Below are 16,499 nucleotides of genomic sequence, written 5' to 3' on the forward strand. Positions count from 1 at the left end.
TCTCTCTAAGATTATACCCAGGGAGTAAGGAGCATGTCAGAAAACCCCAGGACCCTAAATCTCCTGCCCACGGTGGCTGTGCTAGTACCCTGTGGGAAAGAAGTCCTAACTTGATTATTAAATCACATCATTTTAAAAGGATTTTAGTGAGCATCTGGCTTAAAGATCTTGCTAGGCAGTTGAGGAAACTGAGGCGTGGATAGGTTAGGGGGTTGGCCCAAATTTCCGCGACTATCCCACTATTAGCTCTAGGTGTAAGGGTCTAGAGCAGGCCCTCTTTCCCATTTTGATTCCATACTTCTTTTTTTTTTTTTTTTTTTTTTTAGTGAGGCAATTGGGGTTAAGTGACTTGCCCAGGGTCACACAGCTAGTAAAGTGTTAAGTGTCTGAGGCCGGATTTGTACTCAGGTACTCCTGACTCCAGGGCCGGTGCTCTATCCACTGCGCCACCTAGCTGCCCCGATTCCATACTTCTAATATTTGCCATGCCACTGGCAAGAAGATAACATAGTGGATAGAGTGCTGGATGTGCAGTCAGGAAGACCTCAGTGGAAATACTGCCTCAGATGCTTACTAGCTCTTTGACCATGGGAAAATCACTTAACCACTCTCACCCTCAGATCCTTCATCTGTAAAATGGGCTTGAGAATAATAAAAGCACCTACCTCCCAAGGTGGTGAGAAACAAAAGAGATAATAGAGGGGCAGCTAGTTGGCACAGTGGATAGAGCACCGGCCCTGGAGTCAGGAGTACCTGAGTTCAAATCCGGCCTCAGACACTTAACACTTACTAGCTGTGTGACCCTGGGCAAGTCACTGAACCCCAATTGCCTCACTAAAAAAAAAAAAAAAAAGAGAGATAATAGATAGCGAGTACTTTGCAAACCTTAAAGCCTATATAAATATTAGTTATTCTACAGTATACTGGAAAGCCAGATTTAAGTTCTTGGATTTGTATTTAAAATAAGAGTCAAAAGATTCTGCGTAAGTGCTGATAGATTTCTTTTTTTCTTTTTTTGCAGGGCAATGAGGGTTAAGTGACTTGCCCAGGGTCACACAGCTAATAAATGTTGTATCTGAGGCTGGATTTGAACTCAGGTCCTCCTGAATCCAGGGCTGGTGCTCTATCCACTGCACCACTTAGCTGCCCCAGTGCTGATAGATTTCTATGGCAGAGGTTTTTAACCAATTTGGTGAATGAAGTCTATGGACCCCTTCTCAAAATAATGTTTTGTTTATCTATCCATTTATTTGTTTGTTTAGCCATTTATCCATTCATTCACCTATTTATTTATTCATTCACCCTTTTATTTGTTTATTTATTTGTTTGTTTGCTTTAGTAACCCAAATCTCAAAGCCCATCGGTATAGGAGTTTCTCCTCATTGGTAGAGATCAATGCCTTGTGTCTGAAAGGGGTAAGGTAGAATTGGCAAGAGGGAGAGAGAGGAGAGTGCCAGGCTATTCCAGTTTCTTGAAAGTCTTTAGACTCTGAAGTTGCTTTAGGGGTTTTTGGCTTTTGGCTTCGAGAGAGAGAAGACTGATGAGGCCAACCCACTATAGGTTGCTGAACGGACAAAATACTCTGGGAAGATGTTAACAGGAGATAAGCTGGCAAACTATATCATGTCCCTGTCTCCAACTTGCTACACTAGATTTTTTAAAGAGTTTCCCCTTGGGGGAGATCTGGGACTATTTCTTGGTGAGTTATTTCACTCCCAGTGGAAGAGCTTCTTCACTCTATATCATCTGGTCCATATTCTCCTATGTATACTTTCTTTGGTTTCTTTTTTACTACTGAATTGGATAAATATATTCCTTTGCTATTTGTTGTTGTTTAGTTGTGTCTAATTTTTTGTAATCCCATTTGGAGTTTTCTTAGAAAAGGTACTGGGAGGGGCGGCTAGGTGGCACAGTGGATAAAGCACCGGCCCTGGATTCAGGAGTACCTGAGTTCAAAGTCGGCCTCAGACACTTGACACTTACTAGCTGTGTGACCCTGGGCAAGTCACTTAACCCCCATTGCTCCGCAAAACAAAACAAAAACAAAAAGAAAAGATACTGGAGTCATTTGCCATTTCCTTCTATAGCTCATTTTACAAATGTGGGACTGAGGCAAACAGGGTTAAGTGACTTGCCCAGGGTCACACAGATGCTAAGTGCCTGAGGTTGGATTTGAACTCAGGTCTCTTTGACTCCAGACACAGTACTCTATCCACTGTACCACCTCGCTGCCTTGCTATTTGTTATGTGTTCATTGTACAACTGGTATTTGGTGGGAAAGGGGTCAAACCTTGGGTATAAAGCTTGAGGTCTTCCATTCCCTCCACGTTAATGAAAAGCCATCAGAAGTTTAGGTTGAACCTGAAAACCATATCCTCTAAACTAACGATATTTAAGAGAGCCCAGTATGCCCTCTCTCTACGAAGAACAGTGTGGCCAGCCACTGGCCTCAACCTCTTGCTTCCTCTCTTGGCAAAAATTAAAGTCTCTTGAAGAAGGGTTGGGGAAGAAGTCAAAGATATCTATTCTGCCTCTCTCAGAGTCACACACAGACACCCTCGTGCTACACTACAGCTTCACTACATTTATTTCTAGTTTTTAAGACTAGCTCTCCCCATCTCACCTAGGCTAGCAGTTCAGAGGTTACTCATGGACCCCATCCTATTACTAATCCCCAGGGGAGCTTTAATTTGCTTTGCTTTCTGACTTAGGCTGGTTGATTCCTCCTTAAACAACCTGATGGCCTTCTGCTGTGTGAGGGATAGAGGCGAGGGGGTTGGAAGGATATTAATGTTGAATTTAATCCATCTGACCATTGATCTGACCAATCAGCACAGCCCACTCAGAACTCCCAAGTTAAGAGATTAGACAGTCTCAGCCACTTTGAGCCATACCTGGCAGAATAAGGTTTTAAATGTATGAAATAATATACATAATATTACAAAGCACAGTGTCTGGCACATAGTCGGTATGACATCAATGCTAGTTGACGGACAAAGGAAACTAAGTATGTTGAAACATAGTTATCAAAATATTTTTAGAACCTCTGTTCCACAGAGTAATGTATGTGTTGTCTCCCCGTTTAGAATATATGATCCCATGCCCATTAACTGAGGAATGGCCAAACAAGTTATGGTATATGAATGTAATGGAATATATTGTACTGTAAGAAGTGACAAGTAGGCAGATTTCAGAAAAACCTGGAAAGACTTACATGAACTGATGCTGAGTGAGGTGAGCAGAACCAGAAGAACATTGTACATAGTAAAAGCAACATTGTATGATGACCAACTTTCAGGAATACAATGATCCAAAAGAATTCCAGGGGGCAGCTAGGTGGCACAGTGGATAAAGCGCCGGCCCTGGATTCAGGAGGACCTAAGTTCAAATCCAGCTTCAGACACTTGACACCTACTAGCTTCGGGACCCTGGGCAAGTCACTTAACCCTCATTGCCTCACAAAAAAAAAAGAATTCCAAAGGACTCATGATGAAAGATGCTATTCATATCCAGAGAAAGAACTGATTGATTCTGAATGCAGATCGAAGCATACAATTTTCATTTTCCTTTATTTTTTTGTTTTTTTTCCTTTTTGTCTGTTTCTTTTTTCACATGACTAATATGGAAATATGTTTTATGTGACTGAATATAAATAATCTATATCAAATTGCTTGCCAAGGGGCAGCTAGGTAGTGCAGTGGATAAAGCACCAGCCCTCAATTCAGGAGGACTTGAGTTCAAATCCGACCTCAGAGACTTGTACTAGCTGTGTGACCCTGGGTGAGTCACTTAATCCCCACTGCCTTGCAAAAAAAAAAAATTGCTTGCTATTTTTTAGGGAGGGGGGAGGTAAAGGAGGAAGGGGGAAAATTTGGAATTTGAAATTTTTTAAAATGAATGTTAAAACATGTCTTTACATGTAATTGGAAAAAATAAATCTACCTTTAAAAAAGAACATAAGCTCCCTAGTGACAGTGATATTTTTGCTTTTTCTTCATATCAGCAGATTAGCCTAATAAATACTTGTTAATTGATTGATTAAGTAAACTGGATGCCTCTCAGTGCCTAAGAATCTCTCCTTGATTATTCAGAAATCTTTTTGTGCCTCAGTCCTGGTTCTCAGCTATGTTCTGAATTTGTTGTTGTTGTTCAGTCATGTCTGACTCTTTGTCACCCCGTGGTGGATCATAGCACACTGTCTTCTCGTTACATGACCCAAGTATTTAAGCTTCAGCTTCAGTATTTGACCTTCCAGTGAATGGTTTGAATTAATTTCTTTAAGTATTGACTAATGTTATCTCTATGCTATCCAAAGGACTCTCAAAAGTCTTCTCCAGCACCACAATTTGAAACTGTCCATTCTATGGCACTTAGCTTTTCTTAAAGTCCAACTCTCACAGCCATACATTGCTACTGGAAAAATCATAGCTTTACTTATACAGACCTTTGTCAGCAAGGTGGTGTCTCTGTTTTTTAGTATGCTGTCCAGATTTGCCATAGTTTTCCTTCCAAGGAGCAAGTGGTTTTTTAATTTCAGCCACTATCTGTAGTGATCTTTGAACTCAAGAATGTAAAATCTAGTACTGCTTCCATTTCTTCTTCTATTTCTCAGGAAATACTGGGACCAGTTACCAAGATCTTAGGGCTTTTTTATGTTAAGCTTCAAGCCAGCTTTTACACTTTCCTCTTTCACCCTCATCAAGAGGCTTCTTATAATTCCTTTTTGCTTTCTGCCATCAGAGTGGTCTTGTCTGCATATTTGAGATTGCTCATATTTCTCCTGGCAGCATTAAGTATAGCTTTTAATTCATCCAGCCTGACATTTCACATGATGTACTATGTATATAAGTTAAATAAATAAGGTGACAATGCAGTCTTATACTCCTTTTTCCAATCTTAAACCAATCAGTTGTTTCATGCTTAGTTCTAACTGTTGCTTCTTGGCCTACATACAGGTTCCTCAGGAGATAAGCAAGATGATACAGTACTCCCATCTCTTTGAGGACTTGCCACATTTTGTTGTGATCCACACAGTCAAAGGCCTTAGTTGTAGTCAATGAAGCAGAAGTAGATGTTTTTCGGGAACTCCCTTGCTTTCTTCATAATCCAGCAAATGTTAACAATTTGGTCTCTAGTTCATCCACATCTCTGAAAACTAGTCTGCTCTTCAGGTAATTCTCAATTCACAAATTGTTGAAACTTAGTGTGCAGGGGCAGCTAGATGGCGCAGTGGATAGAGCACCGGCCCTGGAGTCAGGAGTACCTGAGTTCAGATCCGCCTCAGACATTTAACACACTTACTAGCTGTGTGACCCTGGGCAGGTCACTTAACCCCAGTTGCCTCACTAAAAAAAAAAGGAAAAAAAGAAAAAAAAAAGAAACTTAGTGTGCATAATCTTTAAAAAAAAACTATTTTATTCTATTTTTTCCAATTACATGTAAAGATAATTTTCAACATTCATTTTTGTAAGATTTTGAATTTCAAATTTTTCTCCTTCCCTCCCTTCCCTTCCCCCTCCAAATCTGATATGGTTCATACATTACAATCATGTTAAACATATTTCCACATTAGTCATGCTGTGAGAAAAGAATCAGAACAAAAGGGAAAAACCAGAAGAAGAAATCAAAACAACAATAACAAGCGAAAATAGTATGCTTTGATTTGCATTCAGAATCTATACTTTGTTTTGGGGTTTTTTCTGGATGTGAAGAACATTTTCCATCATGAATCTTTTGGAATTGTCTTGGATCATTGTATTGCTGAGAAGAGCTAAGTCTATTACAGTTAATCATCTCACAATGTTCTCTTGATTCTATTCACTTCACTCAGCATCAGTTCATGTCTTTCCAGGTTTTTCTGAAATCTGCCTGCTCTTCATTTCTTAAAACACAATAGTAATCTTTTACATTCATATACCACAACTTGTTTGGTCATTTCCCAATCGATGGGCATCCCTTCAATTTCCAATTCTTTGCCACCACAAAAAGAGCAGCTATAAATATTTTTGTATATGTGGGTCCTTTTCCTTTTTTATGGTGTCTTTGGGATATAGACCTAATACTGGTATCACTTGGTCAAAGGTATGCAGAGTTTTATAGCCTTTTGGGTATAGTTCCAAATTGCTCTCCAGAATGGTTCAATCAGCTCACAATTCTACTAACAATGCATTAGTGTTCTAATTTTCCCACATCTTTTCCAATGTCATTTTCTCTTTTTGTCATATTAGCCAATATGATAGGTGTGAGGTGGTACCTCAGAGTAGTTTTAATTTGTATTTCTCTAATCAATAGTGATTGAGAACATTTTTTCATATGACAATAGATAGTTTTGATTTCTTCATCCCGAAAACTGCCTTTGGCTTTTTCTCAATTGGGGAATGACTTGTAGTCTTATAAATTAGATTCAGTTTTCTATATTAGCTTGCAGAATCTTAAGCATAACCTTGCTGGCATGTGAAATAAGTTCAATTGTTTGGTAATCTGAACATTCCTTGGCATTGCCTTTCTTTAAGATTGGCACTTAAACTGATCTTTTCGAATCCAATGGCCACTGTTGAGTTTTCCTAATTTGATGGCATATGGAGTGTAGCACTTTAACAGCATCATCTTTTAGGATTTTAAATAGCTCAGCTGGAATTCCATCATCTTCACTAGCCTTATTGTTAGCAATGCTTCCTAAGGCCCACTTGACTTCATTTTCCAGGATGTCTGGCTCTAGATCAGTAACCACACCATTGTGGCTATTGGTGATGTTAAGACCTTTCTTGTATGGTTCTTTTGGATATTCATGCCACCTCTTCTTAATCTCTTCCGCTTCTGCTAAATCCCTATCTAAATCTCTTATCATGCCCATTTTTGAAGCTAGATGTGGTCCAACAGGAGATGGAAAGATTAAATATCAACATCTTAGGTGTCAGTGAACTTAAATGGATTGGAATGGGTGAATTTAATTCAGGTGATCACAACATATACTAGTGTGGACAAGAATCCCTTAGAAGACATGGAGTAACCCTCATGATAAAAGGGCAAGAAAAGCAATGCTGAGGCATAATCTCAAAAATGAATCCAAGGCAAACCATTCACCATCACATTAACACAAGTCCATGTTCCAACCACTGATGCCAAAGAGGCCTAAGCAGATCAGTTCCATGAAGACCTATAACATCCTCTAGAAATGTTCTGGATAGGTGAGGGCATTAGACAGCTGAGCTCTATATAGATGAGATATTGTTACTCTATGAACTCCCAGCACTGATGCAGCACCAATGTCTCCTTTTTATTTTCATAGCCCCACCTCTTGAGTCCTTACCTTCCCCCCACCCCCACCCCTTGGGTTTCCTGTCTCTGCTCCACTTTCTTTGCCCTGGCTCAGCATTCTAAAGTAGAAATCTATTCCTTAGGGGAGGAAATGTATCACATCAGCTACTTATAGTTCCAGAGTCTCACATGGGTCTGAAATCAGGGGACGATAAATCAAGTTGCCCAGAAGATGAATAACTCCATAATGCATGGGACTAAGTGACAGATATGTTCCCATGAGCCACTCTGGCAGAGCACCAACAGTTTCTTGCTTAAGCCCTGGATCGACCTTTTAGGCTTTCACTTTATCCACAGGAGTGAGTTTATACAAATGGAATATGATTTTGTACAAGATATGCAAGTGGACAGTTCAAAACCTATTTGCTTCCAAATAAATACCCATAAAATATTTATCTGATGCTTAGTTTGTAGGCTGGAGTCCCAGTGAAGTAAAAAAAAAAAAATAACTGCAATCTCTCCCATTAAGAGGCATGAAGATAACCAGGATAATTAAAGAGAGATGTGTCTATTCCACTGACCTGACCAAAGTCCAGCTCATTGTCCACACCCTCTTTTTTTCTCTCCTGCCTGGAGTTTTGCCGGCTCATTTCCTGCCTCTTAGTTTTTCAGAGGACACTCTTAGTACAGTTGTTTCATGCTTGATCAGTGCTAACTTTGGCTCAGAGACAAATTCCAATCAAATTCTTCCAGCCCCCTCCCAGGTAAAGAGTTGGTGAAAAGCCAAGGACTTTTTTTTTTGTTTGTTTGTTTGTTTTTGTGGGGCAATGGGGGTTAAGTGACTTGCCCACGGTCACACAGCTAGTAAGTGTCAAGTGTCCGAGGCCGGATTTGAACTCAGGTACTCCTGAATCCAGGGCCGGTGCTTTTATCCACTGTGCTATCTAGCCGCCCCAAAGCCAAGGACTTTTAAGAAAATTCTTTCTTTCCTGGCATATAGAATTTGTCCAGAGTGGGTTTACTTCCTGATTGTCAGGTCCATCCCTGATTTTATCAGTTTGCCTGAGAAATCTCCTTATCTTGATTTTGTCCTTGTATTTGATTTGTACAGAAAGAATGGGAGAAGAGGCCTTAGGGACACAAAGTCAAAACAAACTGTTTTTCTAACATTTCTCTTATGAGAAATAATATTTGAAAAAAAATACACATTTTTGTATTTTAAATATGTTCCAGGGCAGCTAGGTGGCACAGTAGATAGAACACTGGCCCTGGATTCAGCAGGACCTGAGTTCAAATCTGGCCTCAGACACTTAACACTTACTAGCTGTGTGACCCTGGGCAAGTCACTTAACCCCAATTGCCTCACACACACAAAAAAGTTCCTTCAAATGGATAACCAGGACTTGGTTTTTTTCCTTCTGAGGCAGATTTGGGGGTGGGGGTGGGGGGTGAGGGGGCCTGATGCTGAAGGCTGGACGTGGAGCCAGAAAGATACTAATGTTCACTCACTATCTGCATGACCCTGAGCAAACCTATGTCTGTTTCATCTGTGAATTGGGATAATAATAGCACCAACCTCCCAGCTCTTCTCAAATCTAAAAGGGCTATATAATGGTAGTGATTGTTATTATCAAGGTTGGCTAAGCTGTCCCCTAAAAATCCTAGCCAATGAACAGAATGAATTCTACTTACCCATGACTCAACTCTAACCCTTTATTCATATCAGAAGTGAGAATGGTATTCTTTACAAGACAAAAATAAACCAGTTTTCCCATCTCCATTCCCTACTCCGATGACTAAGGACAGATACTGTGTCTCCCTAATGTTGCATATTCCTCCAGGTACCTAGTAATGATTACCTGGGAGGTAGGTGGTAGAGAGGGTTCTCTTTTTTTTTTTTTTAGTGAGGCAATTGGGGTTAAGTGACTTGCCTAGGGTCACACAGCTAGTAAGTGTTAAGTGTCTGAGGCTGGCTTTGAACTCAGGTCCTCTTGAGTCCAGGGCTGGTATTCTATCTACTGAGCCACCTAGCTGCCCCTGAGAGGGTTCTCTTTATGAGAATGGCAGAGCTATGACCATGCTCTAGGCTCCAGACAAATTCTAAGTTCCTCTCTGTTTTTTGCTTCAGAGCTTCAGAACTGAGTAACATGACATGAGAGGGAAGAATTGCTAATTGATCTGATTCTGGAGTGCAGGGCATTCTCCTGGTGTCAATATATTCACTGGAGCCAGAGGAATTTAGTTGCTCCTTGGAATTCCTAACACTAGACTAAAGAACAAGGAGGTGCTTTCTTATCCCAATAGGATAGAGGATCCAAACAGGACTGAGGAGGAGAGTAAGTCTGGAAAAGTTGGCTTGGAGAACATGGGGTCTGGCACCAGCCACAGAACTCAATCAAGTCCTGGAACTGGGGCTTGGCTTAACCCTAACCCAAGGTAGCCCAGTACTTTAATATGAAGCTACCTGTTTATAACGTCAGGAAATTCTGGTCATTTGGTTGAAGGGGAAGAAATCCAGAAAGTTGGGGGTCGAGGGAATTTAAATTGATATGATTTTTTTTTTTTTTTGGAGAGGCAATGGGGGTTAAGTGACTTGCCCAGGGTCACAGCTAGTAAGTGTCAAGTGTCTGAGGCTGGATTTGAACTCAGGTACTCCTGAATCCAGGGCCAGTGTTTTATCCACTGTGCCACCTAGCTGCCCCCATATGATTATTTTTTAAAACCTACTTTACAATCAAAATCCATTTTTTTAGATGAATTCCTAACAGTGTCTTGCATGGGGAAATTTTTTTCATTGTTAGTTTAGAAATGTAAGGACATATTATATAGCTAATAGCCTCACTGGTGAGAGGCAACATAGAAGAATGGATAAAATGTTAGAATTGGACTCATGAAGATCAGAATTCAAATCCTACCTCTGGGAAAGGAATTGAGTTTTAGGGAATTATGTTAGTCTTAACTTCTATGTTAAAAGCTACTTGCTACCCAGTTGAGAGAGGAAATGTCCACACTGACTGAAACCACAAATCCTTGATGTATTTTTCCCAACTGTGTTCTGAGGGGCTTTCCTGGGCGGGCCACAGAGGTTCATTCTCCTCCAATCAAAATGGAGCACAATAGGGGCAGCTAGGTGGTGCAGTGGATAGAGCACCGGCCCTGGAGTCAGGAGGCCCTGAGTTCAAATTCGGTTCAGACACTTAACACTTACTAGCTGTGTGACCCTGGGCAAGTCACTTAACCCCAATTGCCTCACTTAAAAAAAAAAAAGGAGCACAATGGAGCATGACTTACAGATCCTTAGTTCTCAGCCTGAGGGCACTAGACTCTTGGGGACCTTTGGAGCTGATGCAAGTAGCCCACCAAATTATAAATCATTGTGATAAACGTATTTTCTGCACGCTAAATAAAAGACTCAAACATACATGCCTCATTTTCAAATCATGTAGATAGGAGCTATGATTAATAAAATAAAAGCTAGCTTAAAATCTCCTGAATTCATAAGAACTCATATATATATATATATTTCAAATAATATATGCCAAAGCATAACTACTATCCTTTGACTTTTTTTTATAAAAAGGGGTTTTTATGTTTGGTCTTCATAGCTAAAAAAAAGGTCACTCCAAGGTGATCTCCTAATTGGGGTAAATGAGACAATCCACTGGGGATATGGGAAGAAAATATTAGAAGTTCTATTTTAAATATTTTATCTAAAAATAAGAACAAAATTAAATTTTACTAATGTCCTATATGGACTGTCATTGGCACCCTCACTTAGTTCCTATATTAGGCAGTTATAGTCATATTTCTCTTGTGATAGGTGATGTTTCCTGAGGGAAGAAATGTGAGTCCCACACTTTTGGCATATTATAATATATTAGAGTTTGTGTGTGCCCAATACATCTTTACCTAAAGCATGGAAAAAATACAGGGAAAGTAGTAACAGAAGGTCTGTATCCATGTGGTTTCATGTCAATTCAAGTGGGAACCGTAGGCCACTCACTGGTGCTCTCTCCTGTGGGAGGTAAGGTTAAGTTGTTGGGGCCTTTTGTATGCATGTTCAGCTCCGGTTTAGAACCCAAATGAAAAACTTTTCTTCATTGTAAAGTAAATAGCTAAGAAACAAAAAATATTTACACACGCTCCAGAGTCCATAGGAAGGATTTCAACAAGTGCAGCCTTCTCATAAGGGCTTTCACTGACCACTCCCATTACACAAAATTGGTGGATGGAGGTAAAAAAAGAAAAAAAATTAGTATCATGATTTAGTAAACACAGCCTATGATGTTCTTCAATTTAGATCTATGTATTTTTGTGAGGTATCTTTTTCAGCTATGAGTGACATTCAACTAAATATGAAAGTAAGTTTAGAAGCAATACAGAAGTCAGAAAGATCTGGTTTCCAGTCCTACTCTTGACACACACTGGCTGTGTGACCCTGAACAAAAATTTCCCTTACTTCTCTCTCTTTTTTTTTTTTTGAGGCAATTGGGGTTATATGACTTGCCCAGGGTCACGCAGCTAGCAAGTGTCAAATGTCTGAGGCCAGATTTGAACTCAGGTACTCCTGAATCCAGGGCCAGTGTTTTATCCACTGCGCCACCTAGCTGCCCCCTGGAATTCTTTTGGAGCCCTGGCCCTGGATTCAGGAGTACCTGAGTTCAAATCCGGCCTCAGACATTTGACACTTACTAGCTGCGTGACCCTGGGCAAGTCACTTAACCCCAATTGCCTCTATCTACTGTGCCACCTAGCTGCCCCAAATCCCTTATTTCTCGGTGCCCTAGACAAGTCTCCAGGAGAAAAAGTTGCAGAGAAGATGCCAACATGCACTGGTAGAGAGAATTTTTTTCTATGGGAGTTCCCTTTACCACTAGCGAAATCACAGATCTAGTCCCTATCATATCAAAGTAAAACAAGGACCAAACAGAACCACAGAGTGTCAAAGATTTTTAAAATAATGAAGCAGATTTGATGACACTGGACCCAAAAAAAGTTTTCTATACCATTTATAAATATAATTTGGTGATGAAGAGATTATGGACCACAGGTACCCCACACTAACCTTTCCCCCCCAACCCACAATTACAGAATCCCGACTAAGAAGAGACCTCAGAAGCAACTTAGAACTGCCCCAATTTATACCGGACCAATTTTATTTGGGGAGGTGGGGCAGAAGTGTTTTTAAATAATAAAAGAAAATGCTAAATTTCAGCTAGAGGTTAGTGAAAATAAAGGTGTCATTTCCCCCCCCCCCATCTAAATACCTGGACTCCTTGATCAATTCAGGGACAGGGTTTATAGACCCTAAGTTAAGAATCCTGCTTTAGGGGCAGCTAGGTGGTGACCTGGCCCTGGAGTCAGGAGGACCTGAGTTCAAATCCAGCCTCAGACACTTGACACTTACTAGCTGTGTGACCTTGGGCAAGTTACTTAACCCCAATTGCCTCACTTAAAAAAAAAAAAGACTCCTGCTTTAGGGCCTACTGGGCTCATGAACTGTACAGAAGGCTTAGCATACCCTCTGAGGTCCTTCTCCACGAGCTTATTTTATGCTTAGCGTGTGCTAACACTACACACAAGCACTGTATCCTAGCCTACCTACCAGACTGGCGATTTAAGGCAGCCAGTCTGAAAATCCCAAGCCTGTGAAAAGTCATTGCTACCCCCAGGGGAGTTGGCAGTAGCCACATCTCAATCCCTCCCCAGACTGGGAGGAGGGGGTGGACCGAGGAGGAAAGAAGTAAACTATTCTTTGTTATTTTTCATTTTTGTCTGATTTACTGACTGTGGAGCAGGCACTGGACCTTTCCCTCACAAGACCTTTATGGGAGGAGAGCAGCTTTCAGGGTGTGTCATGTATGGGGGTTACCAAAGCAGGCCTCAGATCTAGAAGCATTTATTAAGCACCTGCTGTATGCCAGGCATCCTACTAGGTGCTATGGATATAAGTGAAAAACATTCCTCTCAATTCCTACCATTCCTTTGGCATCTAGCACAGATAGACACTGTCTTGTAAGAGTAGTCTCATGAAGAACAATAACTAGCAGAACATCTTCACACTGTCTGGCACAGAGTCAGTGCTTAATAATGCTTATTGATTGACTGATTCACCAAGGTTTGTGTGGGGTCTGTGCTGCTTCTATCCCAGTGGTCTCTCCAGTAAATTCCTCAGGGGTATGGAGCAGGGCCTTTGGTGGACAGACAGAACTCACTTCCAGCACGGCCATGATAACCAAGAGGACTATTCTCTCCATCACTCTCTCCCCTCTCCCACAACTGAATTTGCCCAACACAAGAATTCTACCTGAATATTGATGCTGTGTGCTGGTTTTACTTCCCCATATAAAGTCACTAGGAAGAGGCTGTATTGTACACACTTTCTGATGAATGAATGAATGAATGCTAAATAGTTATCACCAATGGAGTTCTAGTAAGGACCACGACCTTCTTTCTTAACCTATTCTGATCATTTTCTTCTGCATATTCCCCAATTTTGTCGATAACATTACAACATGAATTTATGAATCTGTTTTTCTCAGCTTGGAAAACTCTTAGTTTTAGAGCTAGAAGGGGATTAAAAGCTATCTTGTCTAACCCTTCTATTTTACAGATGAAGAAAACAAACTTAGAACAAGTGACTAGGTCCTACAGGTAGCATCTACCAAACTTTATTACTTAAATTAGCCCTAGCCTATTATCCCTTCAGTTTCAATGGCCATCCAGGTTCCTAGGGGACACAGTCACTATCCACATTACTTAATTCAGAAAAGCTGAGTCTGCTTGTACCAACCTCCAGGGCAAGCTATTACTTCCAAGGCCACCCAGCTTATGCCATCAAGTCCTCTCCTTATTTACTTTCCTCATTCATAATTCCAGTTTTATAACAATAATAATTGCTGATATTTAGAGTGTAATTGGATTTCAGCTTTGTGACAATCCAATGTGGTAAGAGACAGCATGGGGCACTGGAAAGCATGTTAGATTTGAAGTCAAATGAACTGGGTTTAAATACCTGAGTGACCCTAATTCACTTAATTTCTCTGGGCTTCAGTTTCTTCATCTGCAAAATTAGGGGGATAACCTAGATGACTTCTAAGGACCCTTACTCAGCTGGGTAGTACAGTGATATTGTCTACCTCAGTTTCCTCAACTGTAAAATAGGAATAATACCACCTATGTCGCAGGGTTGTTGTGAGGATCAAATGAGATATTTGTAAAATGCTTAGCATGGTGTCTGACTCGTAGTAAGCACTATATAAATGCAAACTATTATTATTCTAGCTCTAAAATCTTAAGCAGTATAAATATAATCACCTTCATTTTACAGTTAAGGAAACTGAGTCTCAGTCAGGTTAAGTGATCTGCTTCTGGTCACTGAGCTAGTGTGGATCAGAGCCAGGATTTAAATCTAGGTCTCACTTCACAATGGATCCAGGACTCTTCCTACCACACCATGCAATTTCTCATTTGTCTGCTAACATTTATAGCAGTGCCTACATTTTCACAAAGTATTCTCAGTTTTATCTCAGATGGATCTCAAGCATTCATTTTCATTAACACTCTTATTTGCTATATAGTCTCTTTCTTGGAGGCCCAACCTTGTTTCTTTTTAGGGCATGGGTTTTTCAGCTTCTCAGTAAGGTTGCATGCATCTTGGAGGGCTCTGATTTTGCTTCACAGATTGCTTCCCCATTCAATCCTGCCCTAGCTGTATCTTTTTCCCTAACAAGTCTATTCAGTCCAGTCTCCAGGGTTTGTGTGCCAACTCAGCATTAATTACCTGAATTACCTTCTCTAGCAAAGAATCATGTGTTCTACACCTTCCCCCTTCCTTGGTTTAAAAAAAAAAAAAGGCACCTAGATCTTAGAAGTCAGTGGGCACAAAGAGATTATCCTTAACAATTGGGCCACATTACAGTTAGGGGCTCTGCCTTTTGACAGTACCACAGGCCATTGACCTTTGAAACAGAACAGCTAGCAGCTCACTCTCTGGGTCGAGTCAGTGTGCAAAGGGGAGTTGGCTTATTGAATCAGGTTGAGAAATCCGGTGCCTTGGTCTAGGGGTCCAAATAAATGCTATGGGGAGAGAAGGGACATGGGGATACCTGTAGTTCCATAAAGAAACCTTCCCTTCACCTACAACACAAGCTAGGTTCAGTGATTCTTAACTGGGGGTTTGTAGACAAATTTCAGTCTGTGAACTTGGATAAAGAAAAATAAATTTCTTTTCTCACTAACCTCTAACTGAAATTTAACATTGCTTTCATTTATGAACAGAGACAACAAATCATTATTCTGGAAGGGGATCCATAGGTTTCACCAGACTATCAAAGAGGTCCATGACATAAAGAAGATTCAGAACCATTGACCTATGTGTTGTTTTCATTTAAGCTTGGCTCAGACTGAAGTGGGGCTAGTATAGGATGCAAGACTTGGCAACTGCTTCTTATTTGGGGTTTTGGTGGAGAAACTTAACCTTGCTCAAGGTGGGAAGACATATATATATATATAAAACCTAGATAGGTACTTTACTAGGAGGCTAGGCCATTGCTATCTCATTACCTTGTCCCAAGGATAAACTGGGCTAATATTTTATTGGTCCTTCAACCCTACATACAGTCCTGTACTGTTCCTTCTTGTCTCATGTGAGGTAATATTTTCCCTCAGCATACAAGCGCTTAAGGTTTTCCCCTGTAAAAATATTTTGAATTGACTAGGGCTAATTTGGGGGGCTAAACTGTGGATGACTAATCTGGGGATTTATGACTATTTGGCTATCTGACTGCTGTTAATTTAATGTGGGCCATTTATCAAGTTCCACCACACTGCTCCACTCCCAAAATTGATAAGCAAAGGATTAAGAAGCCTCTTAACTAAATAATGAAAGCAGAGTTTATCTGTGAGATACTATTTTAAATGAAGAATACAGGGAAATAAAACATACGACCTGACTGCGTTGCAGTGCTTCTCTTTCTACTGCATCTCTTTTCCACCTGCTGTGCCTCGAACTTTTTTAATACAATAAGGGCCTTAGCCGCCTCTCGACTCAGGGCACTCAGGTACTTTAACTCGGAGCCCCTTTCATTTTGTAAATCCCCCTGCTTCTAACTTTCCTCAGCCACCTCCGAACCCCTGTGTTTCTCTCTCACCAACCTTCTGTCTGTCTGCTCCGTCAGTCTGCGCTTCGGCCTCTCTTTTCTCTGCTCCTAGTCCTTCTTGTCTTCTCCTGCGTCCTTATA

Source organism: Dromiciops gliroides, chromosome 2 (assembly GCF_019393635.1).
Source record: "Dromiciops gliroides isolate mDroGli1 chromosome 2, mDroGli1.pri, whole genome shotgun sequence".
NCBI classification, from domain to species: domain Eukaryota; kingdom Metazoa; phylum Chordata; class Mammalia; order Microbiotheria; family Microbiotheriidae; genus Dromiciops; species Dromiciops gliroides.